This window comes from Bos mutus, chromosome 1, assembly GCF_027580195.1.
Source record: "Bos mutus isolate GX-2022 chromosome 1, NWIPB_WYAK_1.1, whole genome shotgun sequence".
Taxonomy (NCBI): domain Eukaryota; kingdom Metazoa; phylum Chordata; class Mammalia; order Artiodactyla; family Bovidae; genus Bos; species Bos mutus.
In genome coordinates this window covers 36,579,676-36,588,657 of record NC_091617.1, presented here as the reverse complement: position 1 = coordinate 36,588,657, position 8,982 = coordinate 36,579,676, and the positions used below count along the sequence as shown (strand labels likewise).

The window sequence follows — 8,982 nt, the reverse complement described above, 5'->3', positions numbered from 1 at the left end:
GTATCCTAGGATCCAGTTCTGATGAAATCCTGTGCCTGCACCTTGCATCAATACATTACTCTCTGGATTAGCTTTTGTTATTCCCTCAGTTTATAAAGCTTATCATCTCTTCAACCTCAACCTCGTTTTAATAGTTAAATACTTTTCCTCCCTTAGAATTTATCTGAGACCCCTCAGCCTCAGAAAAGCCTTTACTAATCCCCAAGGAATATATTGAAATATCTGTAAAAATAACAATAGTAGTCCCTCTCTTTAAATATCCCCTATCCTTCTTGGGGGCTTCCCAGGTGGCACTTGTGATAAAGAACCTGTCTGCCAATACAGGAGACATAAGAGATGCAGGATTGATTCTCTGGGTCAAGAAGACCCCCTGGAGGATGGCATGGAATCCACTCCAGAATTCTTGCCTGGAGAATCCCATAGACAGAGGAGTTTGGTGGGCTATAGTCCATGGGGTTGCAAAGAGTCTGACACAACTGAAGTGACTTAGTATACACACAAACATCCTTCCTGGAGCACCATTATATAAATGGGCAAAACCAGAACATCTTGAGCTTGATCATGCACCTGTGTTCAAAATGAGACTGAGAAGTATTCTCAAAATCCATATCAGGGATCCTAGACAGGGCTGTCTGGGGTCACTTGTTATCTCTGGAGCAAATGTTTGAAGTTCTACACTTGAGTAATGGCTCCATGGCCTGTGCTACACTTGCTAGTCCACATTCCCAAATTCCACAATCCTCCTCAATCCGGTCAACACCACATACATACATTTACCCTGGCCATTTCTTCTTAGGAGCAGTTTTTTCAAAAGTCTCCTAATCACTATCATTTGAGTCTACTGACAAGGTACATTGTAGCACTTTCCACAGTGTTAAGGAGATCAATGGAGAGGGTTGATTTCCTGATGTGCAATTCAATGAAATAATGCTACGCTATGCTATGCTATGCTAAGTCACTTCAGTCGTGTCCGACTTTGTGTGACCCCATAGACGGCAGCCCCCCAGGCTCCGCCGTCCCTGGGATTCTCCAGGCAAGAACACTGGAGTGGGTTGCCATTTCCTTCTCCAATGCAAGAAAATGAAAAGTGAAAGTGAAGTCGCTCAGTCGTGTCCGACTCTTAGCGACCCCATGGACTGCAGCGTACCAGGCTCTTCCGCCCATGGGATTTTCCAGGCAAGAGTACTGGAGTGGGTAGCCATACATAATCCGAAAATAAAGAGATAGAAATCAATATGTAACTGTGCCAACCATATCATGGCATTACGTTGCAGATTTTGCCTTATCTTTTCCAAAATTCTTTAAGGCACATGAGCTTATCTCCATCTGAAGCTTCATAACAAAATTAGGAACTGGAGAAATTGTGACTCCAACCCTTAGATGTGTTGACTTCAGAGCCCACACTTTTACCATTAGAACATGCTGCCTCATAAGATAATAATGTTAATGCATATGGAATCCTGCAACTGCTTTCTATCTATCCCACAGGACACGTAAGAAGCCCACCTGCTTTAAGCTATTGAACACTGGGATTGTTGTTGTTCAGTTGCTCATTTGTATCCAACTCTTTGTGACCTCATGGACTGCAGCACATCAGGCTTCCCTGTCCTTCACCATCTCCTGGAGATTGTTCAAACACATGTCCATCAAGTCGATGATGCCATCCAACCATCTCATCCTCTGTAGCCCCCTTTTCTACCTACTCTCAATCTTTCCCAGCACCAGGGTCTTTTCCAATGAGTTGGCTCTTTGCATTAGGGGGTAAAAGTACTGGGGCTTCAGCTTCATCATCAGTCCTTCCAATCAATATTCAGGGTTGATTTCCTTTAGGATTGACTGGTTTGATCTTCTTGCAGTCCAAGGGACTCTAAAAAGTCTTCTCCAGTGCTCGCTTCGGCAGCACATATACTAAAAAATAAAAAAATTGGAACGATACAGAGAAGATTAGCATGGCCCCTGCGCAAGGATGACACGCAAATTCGTGAAGCGTTCCATATAAAAAAAAATAAATAAAAAGTCTTCTCCAATATTACAGTTTGAAAACATTAATTCTTTGGCACTTAGCCTTCTTTATGGTCCAACTCTCATATCCATACATGACAATTGGAAAAACCATAGCTTTTAATGTACCGAACTTTGTCGGCAAAATGATGTCTTTGCTTTTTAATACACTCTCTAGGTTTGTCATAGCTTTCCTTCCAAGGAGTAAGCATCTTTTAATTTCATGGCTGCTGTCACCATCTGCAGTGATTTTGGAGCCCAAGAAAATAAAGTCTGTCACTGTTTCCATTGTTTTTCCACCTATTTGCCATGAAGCGATGGGACCAGATGCCATGATCTTTTTTTTTTTTTTTTGTGAGATTTTGTTTAGCATTTTTTTTTCTAATTTTATTTTATTTTTAAACTTTACATAATTGCCAGCTTTTACACCCTCCTTTTTCACTTTCTTCAAGACGCTTTTTAGTTCCTCTTCATTTTCTGCTATAAGGGTGGTGTCATCTGCATATCTGAGGTTATTGATATTTCTCCTGGAAATCTTGACTCCAGCTTGTGTTTCATCCATCCTGGCATTTTGCACAATGTTCTTTGCATATAAATTACATAAGTTGGGTGACAATATGCAGGCTTCCAGCCTTGACGTACTCCTTTTTCAACATGGAACCAGTCTGTTGTTCCATGTCCAGTTCTAACTGTTGCTCTTGACCTGCATACAGATTTCTCAGGAGGCATGGAAAGTGGTCTGGTATTCCCATTTCTTTAAGAATTTTCCATAGTTTGTTGTGATCCACGCAAATGCTTTAGCGTAGTCATTGAAGCCAATATTTTTCTGGCATTCCCATGCTTTTTCTGTGATCCAATTGATGTTGGAAATCTGATCTCTTCTTCCTTTGCTTTTTCTAAATCCAAATTGTACCTCTAGAACTTCTTGATTCACATACTGTTGAAGCCTAGCTTGAAAGACTTTGAGCATTACCTTGCTACCATGTGAGATGAGTGCAATTGTGCAGTAGTTTGAGCATTCTTTGGCATTGACTTTCTTTGACATTGGAATGAAAACTGACTTTTCCAGTCCTGTGGCCACTGTTGAGTTTTCCAAATTTGCTGGCATATTGAGTGCAGCACTTTCACAGCATCATCTTTTAGGATTTGAAATAGCTCAGCCGGAATTCCATCATCTCCATTAACTTTGTTAGTAGTAATGCTTCCTTAGGCCTACCTGACTTCACATTCTAGGATGTCTGGCTCTAGGTGAGTGACTACAGCATTGTGGTTACCTAGGTCATTAAGACTTTTTATGGTTCTTCAGTGTATTCTTGCCACCTCTTCTTAATATCTTCTGTTCTGTTAGGTCCATACCTTTTCTGTCCTTTATTATTCTCATCTTTACATGAAATGTTCCCTTTGTATTTCTAATTTTCTTGAAAAGATCTCTAGTCTTTCCCATTCTATTGTTTTCCTCTATTTCTTTGCATTGTTCACTTTGGGAAGCTTTCTTATTTTTCCTTGCTGATCTTTGGAGCTCTGCATTCAGGTGGGTATATCTTTCCTTTTCTCCTTTTCCCGTCATTTCTCTTCTTTTCTCAGCTATTTGTAAGGCCTTCTCCAGCAGCCATTTTGCCTTCTTGCATTTCTCTTTCTTGGGGCTGATTTTCATCACTGCCTCCTGTACAATGATGTGACCACTATGGAGTGGGATTTAAATGGACCTCTGGTGAGAAATCTAGGGATGGAGAGGTGAGTTAAACTTTGGTATACCGTTAAACTTTCAATGTTAGAAGCAAGCACAGGCTTGATTTGTCTTTGTTATAATCTCTGATTTAACTTTATTAACCTATAATAAAGGAGTGCCTGTGAAGGAAGCCTGGGCTACAGTATTTAAAATATTATTATCCTCAAAGGATATATTTCTAATCCTATAACTGAAATATTTGCTTAAGCTTTTGGCTCTTTGTTGATCTCTAATGATACAAGCAGAATAGTGAAAAATCTTAGAGAATATCAGCTGCTCTGTGTGAAAATAACAAATTCCAGTATAATTTGGTGTCTTAGTAAAATATTTACATATACATCATGTCCAATGGAGAAGGAAATGGCAATCCAGTCCAGCATTCTTGCCTGGAGAATTCCACTGACAGAGGAGCCTGGTGGGCTATAGTCCAGGGGTTGCATAGAGTCAAAAACAACTGAGCAACTAACATGCACACAGATGTCCACAAACGCATTGCAATAAAACAATATTATGACTTGCATTGTGACTCCCACAAACTGATATGTTGAAGTCCTATTCCCCAGTACCTTAGAAAGTGGTCTTATTTTAAAATATGAATAAGTTACCTTATTTTTAACATAATTATTGTGGTTATAATTATTTAAGATAAGGCATAGTTAGTTAAGATAACATCATACCTCTCATGTCATCTTCTTAGTGAGCACCACCCTGGATGCCAAAGTAACCTGCAACTCCTCTATCACTAACATGTTCTATCAAGGCCCTGCCCTTCCTTGCTTTATTCTTAGAACTAATCACTAACAGATATAAAGTTTACTTATCATGTTGTTTGCATCTCTTAGAATAATGAAATTGTGAATACAGGGATTTCTGTTTGTTTTATCCAATGATGTATTTATAGATATAAGGTGCCAATAAATATTCATTGAAAGTGTGAAAGACCTTGTTATGACTGGAGTCAAATTATAGTAAGTTGTAAAATATTAGATATAGATTTTGGCAGGGCTGAGAAACTTGCACCCTCAATTTTCCCCTGAAGTTCCCATAGTGAAAAAAGCAGACCTTCACCCAATCTGAGGAAACCACATTTTAATTTAAAAAAAACTTTTAATTACTTAACAACAATGGTACCTGCTCCCATCCTTTATGGGGAAGGATCTTAATTATGTGAGAAAAAGGATGGTGGAATATAAAGATGTTTTAAGTTAAATATTTTTATGTGTGTACAGTTGCTTACGGAGAAGGCAATGGCACCCCACTCCAGTACTCTTGCCTGGAAAATCCCATGGACAGAGAAGCCTAGTAGGTTACTTAGAATTTAGGATTTAGCATATTAGTTCAAGCCTCTAGGATGGACCTCAACAGTTTGGTGTGCTGATTTATGAAGTCTTGAACTCAGTAATGGCCTATAGTTAATGGATTAAGATGCCATAACTTTCCTGGTATGCTATATAGAGAAAGGAGTCCAAAGAGTTAAAAAAATTGGAATATTGGAGTCAATGTGTTATGTTCACCTTGATCAGCCATCCCTAATCATGTGAACAGTTTACTTACTGACTTGGTAAAGAGGAATTATCAAGCTCTCCATATGCTTTACTGAGATACTACATGTACACCAGAGAATAGGCAGTAAGCCCCAAGAAGCCTCAGGGACTGGCACATTAGTGATTTTTCTCTACTCTTTAAGGAATGGTGGGGCTATTCCTCTTAGGTAGATGACATCTGTATACACATATCACCATTCAGGAAGAAATAAGCTGCATTTTAAAGCTTTAGGAGGTTGTTGAATTTTAGATTGTTCAGCTCTGTCTCATTCATTGGGAAATCCATAATGCCATTGATTTTCAGTAGAATCTAGAGCAAGAGAAAGCCGTTCAGAAGACCAGTCTGAAATGCAACCTTGTACCTAATGACACAGTGCAGTTAATAATGAAAAGAATCTGTATGGCAGATAAGGCGGCTAGATGAGGCTTCTCGCATCAAGAGCAGACACTATACCTTTTCTTTTCATCACATCCTAGGCCCATCTTATTCATAATATCATAACTTTGGAGATTAACAAAATCATTTCATTGTAAAATGGAAATGGTATATGTGACACCAAGCTCTAAATGGTCTAGAGTAATATTAGCATAAACAGATGGCAATTTCACAAACACCTACTCTTAACAATTTCACTATTTCTTACTGAATCCACACATTGGAACTAATGGAGACTTTATTAGGATCAGTTAACGGAAGGGGAAAAGTGTGGCCTGGTTTACATATGGGTTTGCAAAGTAGCATGTTCCGTGTGGAAGGGGGAGACTATAGAAGACAATGGTAAAGATAAATGTTTTCTTGACCAAATGTCAAGCAGTGTAGGTATATTATAGTAATAATTATATATATTGTTAGTATATTATGTTATAATATACCTATTTGTATATCAATATAATTTATACATACCAGTTCATATATTATAATAATATAAATGTTATAATAATTCTAATTATAATAAAATTATATTATTAAATACTATGTTAATGTATCTATTTATATATAAATAATATAATTTGTATATGTCAATTTATATCTTATTTATATATAAATAAGATAATGTTTTTGTGGAAAGATTATGTGTGGTATGGATCTAATTATGAGTGGTGGCTGAGACTTGTCTTGTTGGAAAAATAAAAAATAAAATCAGAATATTTATGACAAGAAGGATTGGAAAAATAAAGATGAACATCACAGAATGAGCAAAAAGAGAGTGAATTCATGTTTCAAAGAGATACCTTGCAGAAACATCACTGCAGAGGCAACTTTCAATAATCAGATGGACAAAATGAACCATCCTATTGATGTCAGCAAATCCCTGGAGGAGGGCATGGCAACTTATTTCAGCATTCTTGCCTGGAGAAACCCCAAGGACAGAGGAGCCTGGTGGGCTACCATCCACGGGGTTGCAAAGAGTCAAACACGACTGACCTGACTGAGCACACATGCACCTCCATTCTTTAAATACCTCACTGTCATCTCAGTGGCTGTGTACAAAGAAGACAGGTAGAAGAGACACGGGCTCAAATATCGTGTTTTGCCTTTTTTCTCATTAAGGATGATCTGGCTACTACCTGCCAAATCTATTAGTAGAGTTACAGCTAAAAGACTTTGACTCTTTCCCTCAGGTATGAGGTAGCAATTTGTTTTTATGAGAATAAGTCATATTCCAAATATGAGCTCGCCTTCCCTGTCTGAAATACTTCTGCCAGAACATCCATTAATGGATTTACAGAATGCTGTATTTACGGCCTTGTTATCTTACACATCATTGTCTGCAAACAAAGAACTCATTTTATGGTGAAAGAAATTTAACAGTGAGCTCATGTGCAAGGGATTAATTGGTCTTCCCATGAACTCCTCACCCAGGAGCAGTTTGAGGGGATAGTGTTATGGCTTATTGAAGATCCACTTATGTCCTACAGTTTCAATGTATTCCAATGCATGCTTCCAATTTCTCTTCAGCTAGAATGTGTAAGTTTAAGAACCAAGGTAAAGATAGGCCCCTCTCATTGATATATTTAAGAACTCATTCTTTGAACTTTTCTGCTTGTTTCTGCAGCCTTGGATTTGGAGATGTGGAGGTACTAGTAGCTGGAGGAGTTGTGGGTACACTAGGGATCATGATCACAGTGCTGTTAGATAGCTACTCATTGGTTTGGGGCTTATCATGCTGCTAAATAGGACAGTGAATAAGATTAGTCCACTGGTCACAGTGCTTATTCCAAATTATTATATGAAGGGAGAATTGGTCTGTTACTCCGTCACTGGGGCAAAGTTTAGTGAATCCAAAAGTTTCACTAGAATGCGTCTTATTCTCATGTCCAGTCATAATCATCAATGGAAAACTGTAACCATCTAATAAGACTGGACGAGTGAAGGTTTGGGTTGGATAATAATATTTGAACACTCTACCAGGTAGTGCGTGTCAAGTAGAGATGCTGTCAAAGTGTAAGAGATGTTGCAAGAGAATAGCAAGAGTATGGAATGGCTTGTGTAAGAAGAAAGCTCTAATTATCAGTTTTTAGGCCTAGTGACTATTATACAGCTGGACACTGTGGCAGCTATACCTTAACGTTGATCATTCTCTGCTAGCTTATCTGAAAAATAAAGGTGATGGCTATGCTATAATTGTGCTTTCATGGGGGAGTAAAATCGTGTTGAGATTATCTCTCAGTGATGGTGTGTCTCTCTTGGGCTGAGGATTTTTTCCTCTGAGCAAATCTTTAGAATGGATTAAGACTGGAAAAAGTGTGGAATATACTTTATTTTCCATGTGCTCTGTTCCACCTCCAGGTCCACTCTCCATGCTTTTCTGCCTACTATATACTGTTGGAGTAGGTCAGCAAGAAGACATGACCTCTGGTCATCAGTGAACCAGACCTGGGTAATCTTTGGCTCCTTAGGCCTCCCCTTGTCCTTGGGCTATATATTCTGTCCCCCATTGCCACAATGGGAGCTGTTCCAAGGATATAACTTTGAGAAAGTAAGGTGTTACTAAGACCATCTGGATGGTATACATAACTGAACTCTGTTAAGTCCTCTGTATAAATGCTTGAGATTCTGGTGGAGGGTGTAGTGATCTATTTGTCCTGTGACTGCATAAGACAAGCCTCGTAGGTAAGTTCCCTTGCTTATTAAACTTATGTGTGTGTGTGTGTGTGTGTGTGTCCAGTTGCTAAGTCGTGTCTGACTCTTTGTGACCCCAAGGACTGCAGCATACCAATCCTACACGATCTCCCGGAATTCGCTCAAATTCATGTCTGTTGAATCCATGATGCTATCTGACCCTCTCACCCTCTGCCACCTTTTTTTCCTTTTGCCTTTAATCTTTCCCAGCATCAGGGTCTTTTTCAATGAGTCTTCTCTTTCCATCAGGTGGTCAAAGTATTGGAGCTTCTGCATCAGTCCTTCCAATGAATATTCAGGGTTGATTTCCTTTAGGATTGACTGGTTTGATCTTTTTGCAGCCCAAGGGACTCTCAAGAATCTTTTCCAGCACCACAGTTAGAAAGCATCAGCTCTTTGCTGCTTAGCCTTCCAAAGGTCCAAATCTCACATCTGAATATGACTGCTGGGAAAACCATAGCTTTGACTACATGGACCTTTCTTGGCAAAATGATGCCTCTGCTTTTTAATATGCTATGTAGGTTTGTCATAGCTTTCCTTCCAAGGAGCAAGGTCTTTTAATTTTGTGGCTATAGTCACTGCCT

At 38.9% G+C, this 8,982-nt stretch overlaps 1 non-coding gene across 1 annotated transcript; it reads left to right on the top strand.

Annotated features, from left to right (window-relative positions):
* Positions 1-1,892: 1,892 nt before the first annotated feature.
* On the top strand, positions 1,893-2,001 carry LOC138989610 (U6 spliceosomal RNA). The gene has a single exon (XR_011465874.1). It is a non-coding gene; the product is annotated as a U6 spliceosomal RNA (small nuclear RNA).
* Positions 2,002-8,982: the final 6,981 nt, after the last annotated feature.